The 19,324-nt window shown below is 42.7% G+C and overlaps 1 protein-coding gene across 3 annotated transcripts in view; it reads right to left on the bottom strand.

The window, feature by feature from the left end:
- The window catches only part of LOC105936753 (DNA-binding protein SATB1), a gene marked incomplete at its 3' end in the record, with an annotated part of 40,043 nt that extends 22,568 nt beyond the window's left edge, over positions 1-17,475 (bottom strand). The window contains 1 exon segment of one of the 3 annotated variants that reach the window (XM_036135317.1): positions 17,051-17,475. 3 annotated transcript variants of the gene reach the window in all.
- Positions 17,476-19,324: the final 1,849 nt, after the last annotated feature.

The raw sequence follows: 19,324 nt of genomic DNA on the forward strand, positions 1-19,324 counted from the left end.
GCTTCCTGCGTCCTCAGGCTTTCAGAGAGTTGGATCCAGACACTAAATTCTGCCTCCTCCTCAGTTCTGATCCGGGGAACACCTGGAGAGCTGAAAGGGTCCACATGGTTCACACCTGACAAGTAACTCCCACCATGCGTTGTTACAGACTAATTACTGGGTTTTTTTGGGGTTTTTTTTTTTAATTAAAACGCATCGATTCCCAACCAGCAGTGATTTCTCCTGGACTGTGAGCAGCAGGATGTTTTTATTTATCTATTTTGGACGAGCTGCGACTGTTCGTTGACACCTGTAAAGATGGACCCTGAGAAGAAAACACGGCATTTGCGTATGGTGTCAATAAAAGAAGCCAATTTAGAGCCTGACTCCATGTTTCCGGCATGCCCCCCCACCCCTCTCACTCACACATACGTCCGGGCTCCAAACCCACCTGAACCGCTGAACTTCAGCACCGGAGAGCATTCAACGCCGCCTGGAAAACGCGTCTCCTTCAAGTTTAGCCAGGGTAGAAAAATAGTTCTTTGAAAAAAAAATAAAAAAAAAATAAAAAGAAAAATTAAATTTAACAATACAAACAAAACAAAACAAACAACTCCCGGGTGTCCTCTCTTCAGCCGGACGCGCTCTCCGTGAGCATGACAGCGGGAGGCTGCGCTACGAGGATCGGCGCGGAGCCGCTCGCCCTCTCCGGCTCGTCTCGGCGGCGCGGCGGACACACAACAACAACAAGCCGGCGTCTGCGAAGCCACTGCGAGGCGCGACGAGGTCGAGATGGACCGCGACGGGCGAACATCGGTGAGCGGGTCGTGCCTCTCTCTCTCTCTCTTCCTCTCTCTTTCTCTCTCTCCCTCTCTGCGTAAGTGCGGAGCCCCGACGTTAGCTAATTCCGTCCAGCTGGAGGAAACAAACAGCGGAAACGGAGAGCCGCGCAGCCGGCGGCATTTAGCGTGAAGTGAGCGGGGTTAGCCGCCTCCGGCCACGGCTGCAAGTAGAGAGAGGCGACTTGGGCTCGAGTTCGCTCCGCGGACATCCACGCCGCCGCCGAGCAGTCCGGGGTAGCGGCAGCCGACAAGCGCTCGACTGTGGACGGGTAGGAGAGCAGCCCGGCGGTGGTGGTGGTAGGAGGCGTCCTGTGCGTCGGATGGGGATTGGCGTCCGGACGGAGCTCCTCTTCTGTTTCTCTTTCTTTCTTTCTTTCTGTCTCTGCCCCTCTCACTCCGTCTCTCCCTCTCTGTCCCCATTAAATTATTAGTTGTATTGACTCATCACTCCCCCCCCTCACCGCTCTGCTCTCCTCTCTGCTGGTGCTGCCTGCCTTCCTGCCTGCCTGCCTGCCTGCGCTCTCCCCCCCTCTTCCCCTCTTCCCCTCTTTCCTCCTCCTCATCCCCAGCAGCATGGCGGAGAGGGGGGTAAAAACATTTTTGAAAAGCGACATATGGAGGTGGGAAACATTACGAAGGACGAAGCAGGGCCAGACCGAGGTGAAAGCGAACCTAGCGACCGCTTAGTGACCCCCCCAAGGCCAGAGGGGGGCACCCAAGAGCGCCTGGCTTCTTACGCACATGATTAAAGGGATAGTTCAGAATTTCTTTGCGCGAGGGTTCCCTGAAAGTTTGTTTTTTTTTGGTTTATTTCAGTAGTTTGGTTTTCAAAAAGTGAAACTCGATTATGCAGATTCGTTAAATTACTGCGTGTTCATCTGATATCAGAATCAGAATTCAGTTCCTTTAAAAATGACATCAAACGAAACTAATTATTCATTAAATAAGTTAGGGCAGTGAGTGTGCAGTGTGCACCTTGGGTAAGCAATAACACGCATAGCAATCATTTTACCTGTTTTTACTTTTAAAATATTCCAAGTATGAATTAATCCTGTAGTTTGAAGTTGTTGGTTTAACAGTTGACTGTAATAGTAATGGTAATATCATCTTTATTGTCATTGAAACATACATTGAAACATACATTACATCGAAATCTGCTTTTAACTCGTCCCCTTGGGGAGCAGTGGGCTGCCATGTGCGGCGCCCGGGGAGTGTGATATATATATCTATATAGATAAAGATAGAGGTTTTTTTGTTTTTTGTTTTTTTACAAGTTTTGCATTATTTATTTTCAAAAGTATTTGTATGACCTTGCATTGGTGTATTTATTATGTCCTTACAGTTTTATATCTGCATGCGAAGGGACTAGAGATGAAAATTAGCCATAGGCTATAATGTTCATCAATATGTATTGTCCCTTTTTATAAATAAATAAAATAAAACAAACGTTTAAAATTAGAAAATACTATTAATGGAAAAATTTGTCCTTCTGCTCATGTTATGTCCTACGCTGTCATGGAGATGCATGCAGCAGTGCAAAGCACTTAATATATGGACGGGGGTTATATTTGCGTGGCTTACTGCGCTGATGCAGTAATTCATGTAATACTGAGTTGTTAAAGAAGCCCAGTGGCCTTCACCTCGTCTGCTAATGCTCCATAGATTCTCTGGGGTTTATATAGGTCAGGCCGGTGAGCTGGCCAATCAGGCACAGTAATGCGATGGTCATTAAAGCAGCTAGTTGTACTTTTTTTTCAGTGTGGATAGCTGCCAGATCCTGTTGGAAAATCAGCATCACCAGAAAGTTTGGAGGTGAGGAAATTATGATGTGCACAAAAAAATCCAGAGGCGGCGCAGACTTTGGATATGATAAAGCACAGAGGACCAACACTGGTGGGTGGCATAAATCAGGAAACTCGCCACTGGATCTCAACCAGCTTGGAGCCTTCCTTCAGACTCTGGGACCTTATTTTTCCAAATGAAACGCTAAATTGACTGTGATCTGAAAAAAAGGACTTTGGACCACTGAGTAACAAGGAGCACTGACTCCAGCTGCGGTCCACGCCTTGTGAATCTCAAACTATCGAACGGGCTTTGCTACACATTCTTCTCAAAGCTGTGCTCATCCCTGTTGCACTTTTCATTTCTACCACAGTTTTTCCACCCACTAAACTTTCCTTCGACTTACTTCAAGGACCTTTTGTGGCTTAACCCTCTGTGTGGACCCTGTCACTTACTGGTTCTTGAGTAAACCAATATATGTAACATTTCAGTTCTAAAAATAAAATCCAGTTTTTATTGGTCCTATGTAGTATTACATCTTTCTGAGAACTGATTTTAAAGTTGTCATTTACACCTGAACAATAATTATCAAAATGAACAGAAATAACCACAAAATCACACTCTGTAATGAGTCTATACAATATACTCAACTTGACGAATTTAAAGGTTGAAATAAATATATTTTCATGATATTCTAATGCACCTTTCTATCTTAAAGTGATAGGTATGATTCTTCTGTGTTTTTTTTTAATGTCACACGCTGTTATTATCTTACCTGCAGCGGATAACTCTCTTTGTTCAGTCTAAATCTCGATCGTTGTCACCCAGAGGCCGATGCTGCTGGACCACAAGACCAAAGCAAGTGTTCTACTTTCTGGAAACAACTTTATTAATGAAAATGTCCTAACAGTTTGTGTGAACTGTTTTTTTTTTAGCCTCTAAACTGTTGTCACATTTGCATTTGGTGGTTATTTACAAAGAAGATGGTAATTTACACACAGCATTGGTGTAGGTGGCAGTGAATTAGTGCATAGAATGATCTTCCTAGTCGAAACACGTGCTCAGAATGTAAGTTGTACAGGATGGTCAGTTAAAGTCAATGCAAGAACAAAGCTGTGTGAAAAACTAATTAAATGTCATTTTATTGATTTCTAAATGCCATTACCTTTCTATTAGGAGGTCCCTCTGACTGGCGATGCTTTACTTGTTCCGTTCTCGGTACATGTTTCACACGAGAAGATCATCGGTGGCACACCACCTCCATCTTCAATTTACGGGGTAAATAATTATGGGTTTCTCTATAAATGGCCACCCAACACTAACTGGACAGAGTTTAAAGGTTGTAGGATTAGCGCTCACACAAACCGCGCTGGTGTTCTTGAGCTCAGAGTTGTTTTTTACTCGGTAAAAGTACCCGTTGGTTTTGGCCCCTCTTGGACTAGACATTGGTCCCAGCTGTTGGGACCAGCACATCTGGATTTATACAAAAATAATGAGGAAATATCCACTACAGACAACAAATTAGCTGCTAACAACACTTTAACAGAACCTCGCTTTAAAAATAAACTCTTTCAAATTTCATATTTATTAACGATGAATCTAGTCTTTCACTTGCTCCAACCATTTTGGAAAAGCTATTTTAATAACAATATCAAATTCTTAACTTGAAATGGTTCAAACTGTACATTTTTAAACACTAAGCAGAAATGGGCTGATATGAGTTTCTCATGGCACGATGACCTAAAAATACCCTGCTTTCATGGTATTTGCACAAGTATTTAAAACAGTTGGGCAACAGTTGTTCTTACTGCTGATAAACAAATAAAACATTGATCAATGTAGCTTTAATAATGTCATTCATTCTAACTGGGATTTTTAAAACAATGTTAAGCAAAAATATAGAACAAACAGTTCTTTAAGTGCTGAATGTTCTGGCTTATTGCTTGTCTGCTTCATGTGGAGTATTGCACGTCTAACAAGCTGATATTTTCTGTTTAATTAGTCAGGCTATCTGCTCAGGTAGCCAGCCTGCAGCCCAATGCTGTCACAGCTAATAGGAGTAATGGGTGGTGTGTGTGTGTCTGTGTTTTTCATGAATGGGGAAAAAAAAATCTAAAATGTTTCTTTCTTCTCAGTTGGGAACAGAGCGATTGCCTTTCTTTAAAAGGGCTGATGTGCAGGTTTTAGCAACAGGTGGAGGAGGGGCAGCACTACGTGAATGTGCTCCATACAGCCGGTCACTCCAGCACTTTTGCTGCCATCTCATAACAATGACTTACAACAATACAAATTATATATAACAGAAGATTTTGGTCATTCTGAAACCTTTTTTAAAACTTTGGTAAATCTTTGGTACTGGTAACTTGCCCATGCCTAGTAGGAGGTAGTGATAAGTAAAGGTGGTCAATATGACAAAAATGCTTTGCAATAATATTTTTACTACATCTAAAGTTGTGTGTTATTTTAAAAAAAAAAGTCAGCTTACAGTGATAATTTTGTTAAAAAGTTAAATGTAAACATACCAAGTGGACAAAAAGGCTTGTTTTCATCTATAGACCCTGTGTCTGATGTAAATAAGGATCCATCCAGCCGTCTTGGGGTCGCAAGAATTTAGAGAAGCCAATTAATCTAGCAGTCGTGTTTTTGGCCTGTGGGAGGAAGCCAGAGTACCCAAAGAGAACCCACACATGCACAGGGAGAACATGCACACTCCATACAGTAAGAGACCCAGGCTAGGACTCAAACCCAGGACCGTCTTGCTGCAAAGCAACAGCGCCCTGAATAAGGATCCATCATCTTAAATTATGATCAAGTGATTCCCTTCACAACGTACAAAAGTTGGTCTCAGGGTTGGTCCCTGACTGGTTTCTATGACTCAAAAATGTATAGCAAATTAAAAGTGTAGTTCTTCTTGATAAAGTCTAGTTTATGAACCTAAAGGAAAAGGAAGAAAAACAAAAGCTGATGTATCTCTGGAAGACGATACAATGATATTTTTGCTGTGGAACATCGTTTGAAAGCAACACTATCAGACTATTGACTCCTAGTCATAAGTATTTCATGTGTGTACACGGGACTGCAAATACCTGAGCATCGACTCACTGTACTCTGACGTTAATGAAAGCAAACGATTCATTGCTGAAGGAATTTTGATTATGGTGCCTACTTAAGGCCAATGATGACGCAACATCTTCAGCGCCATCAAATTATACTTTTACAATAATTATCTGTGCTGTCAGCACCGAAGGGTTTAAAAAAAAAATCAAAAGATGAAAAGATGGACTACATTCTTTCTGATGTAACAGCACGTCAGTTTTCAACGGCTACTCCATCTACGAAGGTTAGCTAGGCTGTGTTGCTAATGCTATTGCATAAACCTAAGTTGGAGATTCGGTTTTAATTGTGTTATTTATCGCCTCAACATAACAGCATTATAACGCTTTATTAAGCTCAACTCTTATAAACAAATGGTGTTCCTACATTGCAGCTCCTGCTTCATTTATGTACTGTTTCTGCTGAGTTAAGCTGCCACACCCATCAGCCACCATAAGGTAGATACTAATGTTAATGACCATTATAATGCAATAAAAAAAATCTTTGTAGTTTTGTTGTTCTGTTTACATGTAGTGGTGCTAATTTAATAATGACTACAGCTTGTGTCAGTGCTTGGTACAGGTTCCACACACATGCTGCGGTTGATTTCAAATAAACCTCAACCAGTTATTTACTTATTTAGTGGTAGCTTATAATATTATAATAATAGTAATAATAATAATTATGAGCACAAGTTAACATTTTCTACTTTTCCCTGACCTCATTGTGCAGAACTGAACTAAGTGCAGAACTTATTCAATGTTTTAAATCATCCCACTAACTTTTATCTGCCATGTAATTGCTATTCATTTCGAGAAATGAATAGCAATGCAAATAAAAACAAAACGTTTGTGATACAGAACACACTCTGTCACGTGGTCAGTTTAAGGAATTCACCATTTAGCATAAATGGCGAAGTACAACGTGTGACCACTACTAGTTAAACTGGCCCTGTGGTGGCTCCCAATTCAAATGTGCCCTCGCCCCACATATAATCTCTGGCCGGCTCTGGAAGACAGTAAAAGTGGATGTAAGACTGAGGGACTAATAACCCACCTTCTATTTGAAAATATTTCTCTATTTAGGTACAAAAGGTCCAGATGAAGGACCAGTCCAGGGTGTGCCTCGCCTTTCGGCCAATAACCGCTGGAGATAGACACCAGCCCCCCTGCGACCCTGCATCTGTAAGCGGGTATGGATGGATGGACGGATGGATGTTCAGGTGACGACAAATAAAAGTGGAGACATTAGGGAAAAACACACAAACACACAGAGGAATACACAACCATGCATTCCTGCACACACACACACACACATCCAACAATTTCAGACTGTGTACACAGGAATTTTTAATCGACTTGATTAGAGTGAGGCGGTCCTGCATTTATTAGTGTGCAGCACACAGTTTCTCACAAACACACACACACTCCAAATACCTCAATCTGTTGTGACTGTGTGTTATTGTGCTCGTCTTTCATTTAAAAGATTCTGTTGTTTACAGCGGAAAAGTGCTCCAAATACAAGAACTATCTGGCTTCGGATATTTAACGTTACGCCTAGTGAAAAAGTCAGCTGAAAACAGGACAAAAAACTTCTTTAATACATAGGAGAAAGATAATATACACTTAAGTTTGTATTTATATATGCCTTACATTAAAAGATGATTGTTGAGTTTGAACTGATAAGGCTCTATGATCAGTTTGTGATCTGTTTATATTAAAAGTTAAGCAATTTGCCAATATTCATGCATCATAAATACGAAAGTTATAGTGATATTGTTTGAAATAGATGCAGGGATATACTAATCATCTTTGCCTTGTTGTTTAACTATGCGTTATTCCATTAAAAGTAATAAAATTAACCTCTCCTTCATGCAAACATTACTATAAAATATAGACAAAACTCTTTCCATCTCAGTCACTGGGTCCTTACACTCTGACAGTTCTGTTACCTCACTAACTTTAACCTGTACTCTCCATTCTGTCAAAGCAGATTGTCCCAAAATATAAGGTGGGATAATCTCTGTTGACGTTGTCAACAAGAGTCTGAACTGTCAAACATTCGAGAGGGGAAGAAGGACAAAATGTTCAGGGAGCAGCTGGACGTCGTCGCTGTTATTTTTGCAATGGTTTCAGAAGCCGCAGAAGAGATAATCTGTTGAAACAGTCAACAGAAACACTGATGCACTGTTTGTGTGTAATTATATGGTAGGCTTATAATAACAGTTTATTAATAAAAGCCACAGTGCTGAAGGTGGACAGGCACAGGTGGAAGGGGGGGAGGGAAATATATCTAAAATGTTGTTTTTCATGTGTCTCCAGGATATTATGCAAACATGTAAACTACGTAAAATAGTGCACTCTTATTCCTTAATTGCTGCGACGAATGATAGGTGAGAACCCGCTTCTGTCCAGGTCGCGTAAGAACAAAAACAGGAAACCAAGAGAAAACAGGAAGCCTGCACACCTATCACAGCGGCAGAACCAGAGGCTTTTGAGGCGACCTCGCAGGTCAGGCGCGTGCGAGACGCTTCGCGAGCGCCCCAATAAATCTTTGCAGGGCACAGAATGACATCGGGCGAATGAATCAAACGTAAGAACGAGACAGGCGGCGCTGGGGAGGCGCTCGATTCGGCAAAGGGAGGAAAGCAACGCGAAGAGATTAAAAAAAGGCCGGTCAGTTTTGGAGTTAAGCCGCCATTAAACAAAATTTGAAAAGAGGAACAGATTAAATAACAAGGTGCAGATAAAGTGATACTGAAGTGTATCATCAGAGACATGTGAAACTAAATCATCGTTCCACCCGCCTCTGTTGTGAGGTCAAAAGTTTGTGCGTCGCAGAACACACACTTGGTTTCAAAAGAGAAAGAACAAAAAAAGGCAGCAGAAGGCCGAAGCTTTTAACGGAAAAACTACAATGTGAAACTCACCTTGCAGACCCGCGATGGAACAACACTGCGGTTGACTCCTGGCCCAGTGTAAACCTTTATGGGGGCGTCTGAACTTACAAAGGGTCCCATATCTGTGGCTGATTTCGACAGGAAATGGAAGGAAGAGTTTGTTTTTTTTGTGCTGGTTTTAGACCCCCCCCCTCCTTACCGACCAAGTTGTCGGCTGTAATGAACCATGGCCACTACACAGATTCCCCTATCAATTCTTATCTCGACCATGCTCGGGGTTTCAGTAAACTGCCAACACTGTAAACTAAACACGACTGCGGTGTGCAGTGTGGTTACACAGCTTCGCTTTGTGTCTGAGCAGAGGGCCGCACAAGCAGGGTCACCTTGTTTTCGGCATCATTTTGAGACATTTTAATCCTAACAAAAAATCGGGATTTGAAACCTGAAAATGAAACAAAGGCCGAATTTGAAGGTTATTGTTTGAAGATAAATACTAAAAGATAGTAAAACATATGTATATAGCCGCTGCATTTTTTTTTGTTTCTCTTATTTTAGCATTTGTATGTATGTATTTAAGTAAATTGACCATTTATCTTCTATCCTGAAGACTATTGACAACATTTCTCCGACAATCAAATTAAAAATGCGGTCATTTCGAGCATTCCTTTGCAGGTAATGACTAAGGTTACACTAGACTAAAATACAGTGTTTCCAGACTTTTAAAAATTTGAGGGAAAACACAATACAAAACACAATAATTATTTAACTTTTGAAACATTTTCAGAGTAATAATCCACTTTCAATCAGCTTTCATGCATCTTGAAATGCTCCAGTAGTCTTGTATAAGGCTGATGGGTTCAGGCGATCGCCTAATCTGCCCCTCATTGAGGAAAATGATGTGTGTTAGATTTCAACAAACCCTGGAATGCCTGTCACTTATAGAGACAGGACATTTAAAATCCCCCCAGATCTGCTCCCATTGCCCCCCTCATATGTACTGCCATCACACTCTCTGCATCCCCTGCTTTGCGGCACCTCGACCTTCACGGCACTGCTGCAAAACATCATCCACGTTTGCATGTTTTCCACACTCGGTGTCTTTTGCATGTTTTTACCCCCTCCCTCAACTTACCCCCCCCTGGCCGCTCTCGGTAGCCGAGCGACGGTGAAAAGCGAGCCATTGTCGACAAATGCTCTTTTTCTCTCTGGCATGACGCAAACCGCTGCAGTCATTTTCCACAGCGATTGTCGGGCGCCATCAGAGAGAGCGCCGATAACCCCTGCCAGGCCTTGGCACCAGCCAACAGGTGCCGCCACTGCCAGGCGAGGCTTTGGCACCGAGCACGGCTCGCGGAAACCCTCTGACATCCAGAAGGGCACAGATTTGCACTGAATGCACCACTGAATCAACACTGCTGATTATCAATTAACATATAGCGGGTTTTTGTATCTCGCAGAAAAGAGGAGCAAAAAATGGGCTTTGAAGCACAGAAAGCTGTTTTTTTTTTTTTGTTTTTTTTTTAATACTAGCCTGGTGCTGTCATAATCATGAGCTGAATGCAGATTTAGCTCTGTTCAGGGTGGGTTTTTACAGGCCTCTGGATTCTGCACACACACACAAGGGGAACTGTGCAGGCAGGCAGGATTTGTTTGGGTTTTTTGTTTTTTTTTTCATGCCTGATGGCCACGTTTGTAAAGACATCATGAGGAATGACAGAAAGAAAAGCTGAACCACCTGCAGAGTGCGCATTATCACAGGTAATACTTATCTGTGCGTCACATTTGGCCCGCTGGTTTTAAAGCCTCACGTTTTACGTCTCATTAAGCCTATTTCTTTAAAGACGACACCAATAATCAGCACACAAAAGGGGGAGAACATGACTAAGAGAACGCATCGCAGTAGAGGAGCGTCTTTATTTAGTGCGTCGCGCAGAGCGCCGCCGCCGCTCTCCGCACGTAGGTGTCTGTGATGTCTTCATGCTCGCCACTTGTGATGCCTCTAATGGGCATTAATACGATTATTTGCCTCCTAATACAAATTAGTCTGTGCGGCAAACACAAACAGCATGGGGGCTAAGCTCTGCCACCGGTTTCCACTCTGAAGCGTCTCCCACAATAACGCAAACATAATGGTGTTATTTATTAGAGGCTGTGGAGGATTTTAATAAATCTGTCGAGGAACGTGTCAGAAAGACGCCTCTGCGAGTGGGTGCGCAGACGAACCTCAGACAGACACTGAGGGTGGAAATAAAGTCAAATGAAACAGACCAAGTTGGGTTTTTTTTTTTTTTGTTTTTTTTTTGCTCTTTCTGAGCAGAGGTTAAGTTCCAAAAATAGGAAGACATCCTATTTGAAAAAAACATAAATGTCTCAATTCTTTAATGAAAAAAATACAGCAATATTTCAATGAAAACCATCCGGAAAACGACAAGCATGATGCCTCAAAATGTATCTTTTGGCAAAGCGGACTCAACTGTTGCCCAAAAAGAATAAAACACAGTACAGCCTTGCAACCTAGTAAGTTATTAGACGAGGTGGAGGCAGGCAGGCTGGAAGAATCATCTCCAAAGAAGCAGATTTGCGTCGTGTACGTCCATGTTTTGGTGTTGGAGGAGGCAGCAGAGATAGGGGGGTGGTGGATGTGATGAACCGACAGTCGGCTCCTGAGTATTTAATTGTTTTATAATCACATGAAGCAGACAGAAATAGAAGCAGAGCAAGTGGTCTCCACCTCGGGTCAGCTGACGCGAAGGCCTGACGCCGGCTCGGCCTCTCCCTGCTGTGCTGCAGCGACAAAAACACCAGAACCGTTTGCGCTGCGAGGAAAAGACGGCAAGAGCCGCCCCGCTGGCTTCTCACACCGCAGCAGCTCTCCACTCTCGAATCAACCTTTCAAGGTGCGCGGTGTGCACTGTACATGCTGCAACTCCCACGCACACACCAACATCCGCTCGGCTACGGCGTGCAGGCTTCACCGCGCTCTCCGAAAAAAACCTACAACCCCCCACCCCCCCACCCGCCTCCCCATTTTGAAATCAACCTGCGTCCAAACGGGTTCACCCTTCACCGCCCTGTTCGTACGCTCCACTCTCCGCTCCACTCTCCTTATTAGATCACAGAACCAATTAGCTGGCAGAAAATCAACAGGCATCAGAGGAGGAGCCGTTTCTTTAAAAGAAATGACTTTTCTGCCACTGCAGCCCGGACGGGCCGGCCTTCACATGACCGAATAATCAAACTCTAATTTCTGCCTCGTGGATCGCAACAAATAAACAATTAATACAGCCAGACAGACGGGGGGGTGTGGTTTGGTGCGTGAGACGGAAGGATGAGGAGATGGCTTTGTGAGCGAGGGGTGACAAAGGTCAACATGTCCCTGTGGGTTTTTTTTTTTTTTTTTTTTTTTTTTTGCAGCCAGGAGCTGCAGGTGATTCAGGAAGTGACACTGCATGGAAACGAAGGCAAAGCGCTCCTAATAAGAGACTCTCTCTCTGAAAGATGCGGCTCTTTATCTGCATATTTTTCTCTGTGCAGATTTAATCCCTCGTCAAAGGATAAATCATCCATCCCCTGACGAACAAAACAGTTGTTAAGGCAAAGTGTGTGTGTCAGGCGGAAAGAATACAGTGAGTTGAAATCGTTTCATTGGGGTACGTGGGTGGGTATTAACAACCTGATCTTAGCGGGATGCGCTTTCCTCCAAATCGCTCCTTTTTTTTTTTTTTTTTCCCCTCCTCCAAACAAAGGATTCAGGAAAAACCTACACAGATCGGATAAAGACAAGCGCCACAACAAAAGACAATGTGGCTTAAAAAAAAAACAAATAAATAAATAAAAAAAAAAAACTGAAAATACACACTGCGGGACGCTTAATGTGATTTGAATCGTGAAAACTTGCGCGCACACACACATGCCTTGAACGGCAGGAAATAAGAAGCAGGAAGAAGAGAAAGCGAGCGGGAGGAATGTCACTTTGGAGGAGCGTGACGAAAAACCGAGATGACGGACTCCGGTGCAGGACTTCGCCGAGCCCATTCTGAGGACGCACAGACAATGTGAGGCTTTTATCAGCAAGTCAAGGAATTTAGAGCAGCAGTATGCAAAACATACACCGAAATAAATGCAATCAAACATGTTCCAACAACATAACCCCCCTACGACACCCCCCATCCTCCCTCTTTCTTTACTCCTTTTGATGCTTCCTACAAAAAAAAAAAAAAAAAAAAGTTTCACATAATGACAAAATGAGCTGCAGCTCCTGATCATGCAGCCAGGGTGGCATGTCTATAACTGACAGCAGGGGTAGTGGTGGGGGGGGGGGGGTGTCTTTCATATATTTTGAGCCCAGGAATGCAGCAATCATTATTAACTCGCCCAGCTTTTTTTTTTCTTCCCTTCTTTACAAACCAGCTGCAACACGCCGTGGATGAGGTTTTGTGGGAAGAAGATCATTGTTATCTTTCTCCACCATTAGCAGTCTGACAGAGTTGTTTTACACAGCGTTGAGGAGCGTGCACGCGTCGAATCCCCAAAGAGCCACACATTTTGAAAAAAAAAAAAAAAAAAAAGAAGCGAGACAGGCCTCTTATTTACTGGCGACAGTCTAATAAATACACTTGCTGGCGGCTAAAACAGGTATTTACTCCACTCCCTACCGCAGGTATAATTTCACTGTTTGCTGAGCTGTTATTTTGCCACAGCGATAATTATCGAGGTGGCAGAGAAGGACGATTAATGGTTTTAGACGAGATATCAGCCTCAGCTCGAAAATCTCTGCAAACACCAGAGAGATGAAGGAGAACATGTTCGGCAGCAAGAATTTCAAGAAAAGTCTCAAGTCGCAGATAAAGATGGGGACGAAATTAGATTTTTTTTTTTTTTATATTAATTGCATTTTTTTTTTTTCCAGCAAAATGATCAGGCCTTCATGGTGGTGATGCGCCAATCATTCGAAGTGAGATCAAAATTAGCCACATTTTAAAATACCGGAAATAAATCTGTTTTTCCTCCCACTCAAACGATGCATCAAAGCAACAAAAACTCCTCATTTTGGGTTTAATAAATCACGGCCAGCCACTTTTACTTTTATGCTCTCTTTTTTTAGTTTAGCAATGGTTTGGTAGCATCACAAAAATCTGATAAAGGTAAGGGACATATACATATAGATATTGTTGTAACACCTTCGTTATCTGTTGAATTCAACACCTCTACTAAGAAACATGCAGCACATTTCTCCCTGTAACGTGTTATACTCCTTAGACAATTAAAAGCTCTGATTTTTTTTTTCTTATCCATTAATTGTATCAGAGCTAAGGATTTTTCTGTCTATAAACACGTCAATCAACAGCGTTGCACTTTGAGTTTGACAAAAATCAGATGAAAAGTTAGGAATATACGATCATTTTTAAAACTTGTTCATTTTTACTGTTGGATGCTAAACTACCTCTATCAGTAAACCTGCAACAAATTGTTTGTCTTGTGCATGTTATAATCCTCAGAGGAGAAAAAAAAAAGAAATAGCCAGGTCAGACAACAAAGAAAATATGGGAAACAGTATCAGCCTGGAAAGCCCCTTTGTGGCATCTCTGCATTTATGAACTACAACACACATAATCTGATTATTTTTTGTTTTAATTTAACGGATAAGCAAAATAATTGCCAACCTTGAACGGGAAAAATATACTGCTGGTTCATTTATAGGAAGCAGGACTTACTGAACGTAAAGGGACTGCCACTAGTGACGTGCTGATCAGTTAAAGAAATCTGCAAATTTTGCGTCGATCGAGGTTTTCTTCATATTTTGTGACATCTCCGAATCAGGCCTCAAAGAAAAAACAGAAATCAGTACTGGCCTGGAACACCTTTGATAGGTGCAGCTCTACTTCTAGGTGTAATTTAGGGGCTGAATGTGCAGGAAAAGCAAAAACTGAATAAAAGAAAAAACATAACCGATGCTGTAACTTTCTTTTCCTTTACACTAATTGGTCCCTCGTGATCACGGGACAGACTTTGCCGTCTCCTCTTGTGCTCTCTGGAGCTCGGCAAGCGTCAGATTATTCCCAGAGAAAAAAAAGGGGTCTGCGCAGCACTGAAGCCATCACAAACACCGGTCGGGATGACTGCTGCGGAGACGTCTCCGTGCACATCAGAGTCGACTTCCTGGACGTAACACTACTACAGTACAGTAAACGCAGCGTGCTCTGGTTTCGATTAGTCGGAATGAAAACAAAAGCAAACGGGCGAAAAAAAAGAGTTGTATACCTGCGAGGTTAAAAGAACCGACGGTGGAAACCCCGCAACAGTTTTCCCCAGATCAGTCTGCTGACTGTAAATCACAGAGGGGTTATTGTAAGAGCAGAAGTGGGATTTCATCACACGGTTGCGACAGATGTTTCGCTCTCCACCGCTGCGTCTTTGTGACCCCGGCAGTCATGTTCAGCCATCCTCATGTTCTGATTCTTATCGGCCCTGCCAAACCGGTTTACAGATATGGCCAAATATGTCGACGTACCCGCCGAGGGACATGGCTGTGTGCGAGAGAGAGAGAGAGAGAGAGAAAGATGTATTCTTGTGCCACGTTCCCGACCACAAACTGATAAAAAAAAAGGGGTTTTAGAGGAGTTTTCTCAAAGCCGAGGAGTAATACTGAGAAGTTGTGCTTCTTGAGGACTTTACAAGAAGTGACACATGGCAAGCCTGAGACAGGAAAAGGGCTGCTCAGGCTGGTGTGTGCCGGTGCATGTGTGTGAGTCGCTGTTCTCAACAGCACTGACCAGATAAGCCACAGCACCTTGAGCTGCCAGCGATCTGCAGAGATAAAAGGGAGAAAAATCACCGGTTCCTTGCCATAACCTGTTTTCTCACATGCAAAAGAGAGTGCCACGCTCGTGCTCGCCGGTGCATATTCGCTCGCACGATTATTTCAAGAAAAGCCCCGACTAATAACTCAATCTGAGACGGTGACACATCTTCTCAGGTCTCTCTGAGTCATCAGGTCATACCTGCCTTTCTGCTGACATCTATTTATGAACGATCTTGATTAAGCCGGTGGCCGAGCCACTGCTTGTGTGAAATGTCAGCTATTTTCTTTCTAAAGAGGCAGAGAGAGAGAGAGCACGAGTGAGAGAGAGAGAGAGAGAGAGAGAGAGACGTTTAAAAGGCTGCAGACCACAGAGCAGCAGTGCCCACGCACAACGGAGACGGCAACACATGCTCCCTGTACATCGCTCTGTTTGTTCTCTGTCTGGCAAACAAAACCAAAAAAAAAAAAAAAAAAACGCAACCAGCACAGTGATCTGGTCGTTAATTCATCAGCCCAGTGACAGAGGAAGAGACAGCATCTCTGTGTCCTCACTCTGCATCTGACCGCCTGACGCCCAGTCAGGCTGGGAAACAAGGGAAGAGGCTCTTCAACTTTAAGCGTGTGATTACATTTACAAAAAAAAACAAAAAAACGAGTTTTAATCAAGCAGCGATGGAGAAGAAAGTGTCTGAGATGCAGAAAACTTACTGGAACTTTAGTTGATCGAGTTGGAAATAAAAGGATTCAAAGGCAGCCGTGCTGTCACACACGTCTCCTAACTTGGCACCACGCGCACGATCTTCTTTAGTATTTTCTTCGCACATCTGTTGACCTGCATATGCCAATATGCTTAAACACAATTCTAAATATTTGTCTAAGTCTGTGATGTTGTTGTTGGTTTTTTTACACGTTTGCTGTTTTTCTGCTAACGTTAACAGGAGAAAGTCCTAATTAGTTTTCAAATTTACTTGATTCTTTAAGTTTCTTTGGAAAATAGAAATGATGAGCACCCCCCCCCCCCTCCCAGCATCACTTCCTGCTGTTAAAACCCCCAGAACACCACGAGAATGTGTCTTATTTTATTATTATTTTTTGCGGAAAAGGTGATTGGGATCAGACAGCGAGAAGGACGTCTGAAAGATTTCACGGCGAAATATGAAGAAAAGGGTTTTAGAATGGTTTTGAAAGCAAGAAGGAAACAGGAGGTGACAGGTGTGCAACCTCTGCTCAAGCTGAGCAACTTTACCCAACTTTGACAAGTTTTCTGTACTCTACAACTGATGGCTGACATTATAAGGGAAAACTAGCCCTATAATTTAGTTTTTTATTTCTCTTAAATGTCACCGCAACAACGTGTGTGGCTAAATCTAAACACATTTTCTGGGTGTACCCACAAAGACACCTCTTAAGCATCTATGTCAGACTTCTACCTGCATGGACAAATGATAGATTCGTGAAAATAAACGCCAGTTATTGCTTTTGAATGAATATACTTTAGATTCTGGAAGAAAATTGGGATTAAACGGTGTCCTAATAGGTGCAAAAGTTGACTATCCACGTTTAAAGGAGACGCACCGGATTTGTTTAAACGATGAGACTTTAAATGACCCCGATCAGCTGAGGGCGGCCATGCGCGGCTGTGTGGGACCGTACCTTCAAAGTCAGCAGCCGCTCGACCTCCTGTTTTCCATCAAAAGTTGAACAGCCTCCCTGTTTCAGCGCTCCACGGCGAGAGATCCAAAAATAGGCGACTGCTCTGTGGGAGGAAAAGCTGCTCTAAAAAGTCAAAAGTCCGACGGATGAGGAGGAGAGAGAGGAAGAGGAGGAGGTGGAGGTGGAGGAGGGGGGGTGGTCTTCTGGAGACCGCACGGGCGTGGAGAGGTTGAAGTTGAAGCGCACACGGAGCGCAGAAAACGCTAACAACCGTGCGCTGCGGGCAGCGTGGGTGAAGTGGAGGAGAGGAGTGAAGAGTGGCGGCATGCGAGGAAGGAGGGCTGCTTTGAGATGAAGGGGTGGCAGGTAAATGAAGCGCCCCTCCCCGTTCGCATGATGCTCAAATCGATGATTTGCCAGCTGCGGCGCGGCTCGTCTCATTGCCCCACTTTGGTATCCGGGGACGCACGGAGGGGAGAGAGAGCGGTGCCCGCCAGGAGAGCGCATCACTCACTCATTCACGTTCATTCTCACATTTACACGCCACATGTTTGCATGTCAAGGAGAGGAGGAAGGTTGAAGCAACAGCAACAACAACAACAACAAAAAAAGAATAAGACAGAAAGTCTGATCAGCGGCGGATTGCGTGCAGCGGTGCGCTTTGCTTCCTTTTTTTTTTGCGCACACCTGCGCCGAACCTTCAGTCCTCACCGACTCGAAGGAGGTGCCGCAGGAAAGGGCGCAAAAGTGCGTGCAAATAACTTTTCAATTAGAAATAAAAAAATATATAATTATAAATATTTGTTTCTGCCTGTTTTATCTCATTAATTTCGCCAATTTGAACAAAGCTTTTAGTGGGAAAATATCCCTATTATTATTCTGTTTATACTGCAGGAAACATTTCTAACGCAGTTCGTCAGCTGTTGCTTATTTTCCTTAAACATACGGGGCCGTGCAGAGCAAAATTAAAGAGAATAAAAAGGCAATGCACATTTATGAAGAGAAGGGTACACAATATATATGTTTTCACATATTTATATGTAAGCTATATTTATTTTTACCTTGATTGATTCCTTGATTTTTTTTTTTTTTTTTTTTAAGAATTCTTAATCAACCAAAAGGGTTAAAGGACAGATGTGTAATTTATTTTAATTTTAACAAACTGTGAATGGACCGATTTCGGAAAATAAAACCGATTCAAAGACTTGATCCGTTTCACCTCCAGTAATTAGTCGGGAATTTCCTAACTTCTGGTTTTGCAACTGAAATTGCCCTCATCTGGAAACATTTTTAATTCATTAACGTTGACTCTAATTTTTGCTTTCCTTATTTCCCTTTATAATGTTTGCACAATATTATTTTTATATTTCATTTTAAGGTAAAAAAATAAATAAATAAATAAATACGTGGATACATTTATCCCGCGTTGGCTGGGCTTCTGTCGCATCCTCGCATACATGTTCATGCATTTACGTTACGGATAGGCTACACGTTATTTAATTTTATTTTTCATTTGTGCCAAGCATTAGAACTTTTTTTGCGCAATCCCGTGTGTGTGCGTGGATGGGTTTTTTTTTCCGTGGAAATGATTGACAGTTCGCATCTGTGCACAGGCCAACTGCTCTGCAGTAGCAGGTGTGCAGGAGCCCACAGGTAACGCAGCTGTTTACTTCCAATACGAGCGCGTTTTTTTAGCACAAACAACACACTGATCCGTTTCTACATTTACACTTCATTTACACTCGCTGTTAAATATAGAATTAGTGGAGCGGAGAGCTTTATAACAAACTGAGGTGTTTTGGGTTTGGACAACGTTTAGACATATATGTTTCTTATTCTTATGCTGAGATTATTTATCAGAGGATATGCAGCGACTCTGCAGCCCTTATAGTAACTGATGTGTGCAAATAGTTCTCAGAAAAGTTCATTTGTTGTGGTTTTGGGACTCCACAAAAGTTTCACTATGAAATATGTGAGATCTGCATTAGAAGAGAAGAAAACAAGAAAAAAAAAATAAAAAGAGAGAATCTTATCTCCCTCACACACGCCGAATCTCTGCGAATGATTCACACCAGCTTTCTCTCCTGGGAGACTCTAAATGGGAATTGAAAAGTTCCAGTAAAGAGATTCAGATTCGCTTTCTGCGTAATTATAAATTCATGCTAAGTTGGAGATGTTTTCATCGCGGATGACAACAGCTGGTGATTTTCAATGCAGCCTCTGATTAATGCAACAATTCATGTGGGCGCGACTCTAACTGTCACCACCAGGGGG

The sequence above is a fragment of the Fundulus heteroclitus genome, chromosome 3 (genome assembly GCF_011125445.2).
Source record: "Fundulus heteroclitus isolate FHET01 chromosome 3, MU-UCD_Fhet_4.1, whole genome shotgun sequence".
Taxonomy (NCBI): Eukaryota; Metazoa; Chordata; class Actinopteri; order Cyprinodontiformes; family Fundulidae; genus Fundulus; species Fundulus heteroclitus.